Genomic DNA, 6,192 nt, shown 5'->3' with positions numbered 1-6,192 from the left:
TTTGGATTTTTTTTGTATTACATTCTGTTTTATTTTTGTTGAGAGTTTCAGATTTATTTTATCCACATCTAGAGTGATTCTCTTCCTGCAAACAGAATTAGCTGAGGGGAATTATTACAACTCTAGCAAACAAAAGACTAAGTCTAACAGCCCCATCATGACCTAGAACGAGCGGAACTTAACTGGAAATCTAGAGACATTAGATTAATATAGAAATATAAATTAATAGTTCTATTAATAGAACTTAATAGAGACGTGTGTTGTTAGTGAATATGAAATTTGTACAAGCACATACAACGACAAGCACGCACACATACGTGCACTCCCGGATGCACACGCACAAGCACGCACACATACGTGCACTCCTGGACGCACACAAAGCACGCCCACATACGTGCACTCCTGCACGCACACACACAAGCACGCACACATACGTGCACTCCCGGATGCACACACACAAGCACGCACACATACGTGCACACAAGCACGCCCACGTACGTGCACACAAGCACGCCCACGTACGTGCACACAAGCACGCCCACATACGTGCACACAAGCACGCACACATACGTGCACTCCCGGATGCACACACACAAGCACGCACACATACGTGCACACAAGCACGCACACATACGTGCACACAAGCACGCACACATACGTGCACACAAGCACGCCCACGTACGTGCACACAAGCACGCCCACGTACGTGCACACAAGCACGCCCACGTACGTGCACACAAGCACGCCCACGTACGTGCACACAAGCACGCCCACATACGTGCACTCCTGGACGCACACAAAGCACGCCCACATACGTGCACTCCTGCACGCACACATACGTGCACACAAGCACGCCCACGTACGTGCACACAAGCACGCCCACGTACGTGCACACAAGCACGCCCACGTACGTGCACACAAGCACGCCCACGTACGTGCACACAAGCACGCCCACATACGTGCACGCCCGGACGCAGATACACAAGCACGGCCACAGGTATCCCCAGCCAGGGCACGCTATGATAACGTCACTCACGAGGCCGACCAAGAGGCGGAGACCCGCAACAAGAAAGTATGGACGACGCTAAAGATAAGCATTAAAAGGAAAGGTCAAAGAAAATGAGGGCGAGTAAGAAGATTTACATTCGCTGAGGAAGGATGGAACGGGGGAAGAAATATCAGGGGAGATGGATAGATGGGAAGTAGGGAAGAGGAGGGAGATAAGGAAGGGAAAGGAGGGAGATAGGGAAAGGAGGGAGGAAAGGGAAGAAGGTATAGAGGGATGGATAGGGGAAGAGAGAGAAAGACCTAAACTAGATCATACAGAGGGAATTTGATTAACTGTTTAGTAGTTTTTGATATGGACACTTTGGGTACCTTCCCAACACAGACAAACACATGCTTTTCTTGGTGTTCTTGGGAGACTTCTTCATTAGCAGGTCGGCGGTTTTCTTACTCTTATAATACATTGTTAGTTTTATCTTTTAGTTAACGGCAGTTGAGGTAATGTTCCTCTCAATGATCTCTTTTAGGGCTCTTTCCTTCGTAATGAGAGGAACGTTACCCCAAGTGACGTTAACCAAAAAATTAAAGTAACAATATATTATAAGAGTGGGAAAACCGCCAATCTGCTAATGAAGAAGTCTTCCAAGAACACCAAGAAAAACGCCTTGAAAGAGCCCAACGTTGTCTACGCCTTCATGTGCCCACTTGGAGGCTGTCAGCCCCAACGAACTCAGTATATAGGCAAGACAACAACGTTTCTCTCTCTAGGCGTTTAACAATGAACAAACAACAGGGCTCCATCAAGGAACATATAATCGCCACACACAACGAGACAATCACCAGGGATATGTTGACGAGCAACACCGAAAAAATTGATAGATACAATGACAATAGAATGAGAATGGCTTGAGAATGGACAATGACTTGAGAATAGTCCACGACGGACCGAAACGTCGTCGTCCCTTCAACTTCTAGTGTGTGGTCTGGTCAACATGACAATAGAACATTAGACATCAGTGAAGCGCTGCATATCAAGAAATCTAGACCAGCCATCAATAACCATCAATGACCCCGGGCCAATGCTGGACCGTATGACCCTGTAACAGGAACGGAAGCAACTAGAAGAACATAAACTGCCAACATGTCACTATGTTGATACATTTAATACCTTATTAATATCCCCCATGTAATGTCATTCATCCATATGTCACCTAACCACCTCACCATCAGAGGACATAACAAGGTGGTAATTACAGAATAATTTGTCTTCGAGAATGTGAGGCGAGACCTTACGAAGCGCATCACTAGACGTCAGACCCAAATAATAAGTAAAAAAGAACTTTGGAAGAGTTAATTTTCCAACTTCCTGCTTCAGTGAAGAAAAACGTAAGGAATATCGATTAGATTCGTGCCACAATCATAAATCAAAGTTTGTCGTTCTCAACGAAATATATAAATATATATATAGTGGCGTGAGAGATCTGAGTGGTGTGGGGTTGTGGGAGGCTTGGCATCTGATGGGCAGACAAGAGTCCCGTGGTGGTGTGCCTCTCCATAATGCAGGGCAGCAGGAGCCAGTCGACCAGAACACACCACCAGCCTGCCTGGTTGATACCTGGTTGACTTACACACACAGACACGCAATCCTTTGTAGGGAGAGCCAACCTCTCCTCATGACTTAGATACGAAACAGAGACGTGTGCGACTGGGATAACCAGTGAATGTTATAACCAAGTTGGGGGCCAGTGCGCGGGTCTGTCACCCAGTTCCCAAAACTACACAAAGCAGTGAACATGTCTGGGCAAGGATTGAGGTTCGTAGTATGCTATACATGTTCACTGTATATCAGAGCAGAGAATCGATGGAAATTCGAGGTGTAGACAAGTTACAAGGACGATGGTAATAATTTTAGCCTAACGGCAGCGAATAAATGGAATAAACTACAGGTTAAGCAAACATAAAAATAGTTTAAAATACAGATACGACAAGAAACAGGTGGATCTGAAACACTGCATGACAGAAACCGACGGCTGGTAAGGCGGGGCTCATGAGCTAGTGATCGTTCATGCAAGCACACCAAGGCAAGAGCACAGGTCTGGGGGCCTCGTAGCCTGGTGGATAGCGCGCAGGACTCGTAATTCTGTGGCGCTGGTTCGATTCCCGCACGAGGCAGAAACAAATGGGCAAAGTTTTTTTCACCCTGAATGCCCCTGTTATCTAGCAGTAAATAGGTACCTGGGAGTTAGTCAGCTGTCACGGGCTGCTTCCTGGGGTGTGTGTGTGTGGTGTGAAAAAAAGTAGTTAGTGTAGTTAGTAAAACAGTTGATTGACAGTTGAGAGGTGGGCCGAAAGAGCAAAGCTCAACCCCCGCAAACACAACAACTAGATGAATACAGGTACACACGCCCTCTCCGCTTCCCTCTCCCAATCTGCCACAGACCAACCAAGTGATCTATATATCGCTCTCCGAGGCCATAACCCAGCAGGCCGGGGCCAGAGAAGGCAGGCAGGATCCCCACATAATGAGAGGGCCAGGTCACATAATTATTCCATATGTTAGCAGCCTGATTACATGATGGTGATTGGGTAATTAGGCAGCAATCAAGAAAGATTTGGCCAATCCAACCCCAAACCCCCCTGATGGGGACTGTAGCTATGAACTGACGGTCTAGCTCCTCTTCCTCATCTACGACCTCATGTTCAGTGGCTGGGGTCCCAACCTTGTGTGTCTCATTCGCTCTTTAATACTCGCGTTCTCACCTATTGACCCAGCCTACAACCACGTTCTCACCTGAGGACCCCATAACAAACAAGTTCTCACCAAAGGACTAGCTACAACCCCATTTTCACCCGTGTGCCCCTCAAACCCCATTTTCACCCGTGCCCCCCCTCAAACCCCATTTTCTCCTGTGGGCCCCTCAAACCCCATTTTCTTCTGTGGGCCCCCTCAACCCCCATTTTCTCCTGTGGGGCCCCTACAACAAAATTGAGCTAGCAAAATTCACAGTAGTCAATAATGCGACACACACATTCATGTCACATTGAAATTGAAATTGAAATAAGTTTATTGAGGTAAAATACACACAAAGGGATGAGGTAGCTCAAGTCCTGCATTGTTATGCTCAGTTAAAACTGTATGTAAATGATAACAGGAGATATTCAGTTACATTATACCTGTAACTTACAATAGAAATAAAAAAATAGTAATAAATCCAATGGATGCGTCGTGACAGACAAGACTAAGGACAGAGAGCTGCAGTTTGCTGCCGTCAATCTATACGAATCCAACTTACAGACGCTGTCGTTCCTTTTCACATGGAAATTTGGTTCTCCACACTATGCATAATTCTCCTATGTACCGTGCGCCATGTACAGGCCTCAAATGAAGGGTGTTTTCCGTGTCAATTTCCTAATGGAGAATTAGATTTCTTGCTGCAGCAACGTACGTTAGGGGCCTCGTAGCCTGGTGGATAGCGCGCAGGACTCGTAATTCTGTGGCGCGGGTTCGATTCCCGCACGAGGCAGAAACAAATGGGCAAAGTTTCTTTCACCCTGAATGACCCCTGTTACCTAGCAGTAAATAGGTACCTGGGAGTTAGTCAGCTGTCACGGGCTGCTTCCTGGGGGTGGAGGCCTGGTCTAGGACCGGGCCGCGGGGACACTAAAGCCCCGAAATCATCTCAAGATAACCTCAAGAAGAGATAACGCAACTGTCAGCCCATGTAATAATTTCCCTTGAGCCAGTCACTGAAGTTACTTCTCACACCTTCTTCTCAGCACCATTTTGGTCTCTGCCTCTCTCCCTTTTCCAACCTTTATAACCACATTCACGCCAAAAATCGTGCCTCCGACACTTTCCTTAACAAGTTAATACATTCTTTGTGCCGTGTAGGATCTTATTACGGTGGATAAATGACTCTTCAGGTGGGCGAGGTATGCATTTAGACGGTGAACGTAACACCTTCTACCAGGATTATTAATCCCAAACTTGCAGGAACATGCACCTACGTTAGGTGAATGCAGGTCACATTTGTGGCTGAGGAAACACAGGCAACTATGATAAAGACAATATTGGGATTGGGTGGTTATAGATAGGAGCTGCCTCGTATGGGCCAATAGACCTTCTGCAGTTACCTTTGTTCTTATGTTCTAATAGGATAAGCAAAAAGCAAGATAAAGACAATAGGATAAGCAAAAAGCATTTAGCGACAACTCTCCACAACTGTCTCCATGACATTTTGACTTCCGCTCTCTTCTAACACCGCTAGTGCTCTAGCAGTAAATATAATGAGTGATAAATGATTATGGCAGAGATAATTTATATAGTAATAACGCCAGATAATTTACATAGTAATAATGCCAAACAGAACGGTTAACATATTAATTATACCGTAGTTATACTCATTACCATTATTCTAAAACGAGTCTCGCCATTCTCCCAGGCAGTGTGTGTCACACGTCACTATTACTGAAGAACATCACATGCTGCAATTACATACATACCCGGACATCAGGGAAAGGAAAAGGTTTATTTTTGGATGAGAAGGCAGGTGGTTTATAGGAGTTGAGGTGGTTGGGAGTTTGAGAAAGAGGTTCTAAGAGGGTGGGTAATGGCGGGGGGTTTTCATGGAGGAGGAGGAGGGGGAGAAGTTGAGAGTAGGAGTGGTAAGAACATAAGAACAAAGGTAACTGCAGAAGGCCTTTTGGCCCATACGAGGCAGCTCCTATCTATAACCACCCAATCCCACTCATAATATACATGTCCAACCCGCGCTTGAAACAATAGAGTGACCCCACCAGATCTACCACCACAATCGAGTGGTAGATGGTAAGGATTGGCAGGAGGTGAAAGAGGGAAGGGGACGATGTAGGGGGAGGGGGGGGGGATGGGAGGGGGATGATAAAGGGGGAGTGTGGATAATCGCCAATAGAACCTTGAAAATCACCAATTAAGCTAAATGAGGCGCATTCAAGAGCGCCTCGTTTTTCGAGTGATCATATTTATTTTTTGAGGTGGGAGGCGTTATACTCAATGGTCAATTCAGTGAGCACACATTCTCCAATTTTGGTTCGCTTCAACACAAGTAAATAACAAAAACTATCATCCAGTGCTCACGATCAAAGAAGCTCACAGTGTTGAAGTATATACCAACGGGCACCAACTTCCAAAACCTTACCTAAGGACGC

The sequence above is a fragment of the Procambarus clarkii genome, chromosome 88 (assembly GCF_040958095.1).
Source record: "Procambarus clarkii isolate CNS0578487 chromosome 88, FALCON_Pclarkii_2.0, whole genome shotgun sequence".
NCBI lineage: Eukaryota > Metazoa > Arthropoda > Malacostraca > Decapoda > Cambaridae > Procambarus > Procambarus clarkii.
The sequence above is the reverse complement of the archived record's forward strand: the minus strand, read 5'-3'. Positions refer to the sequence as shown.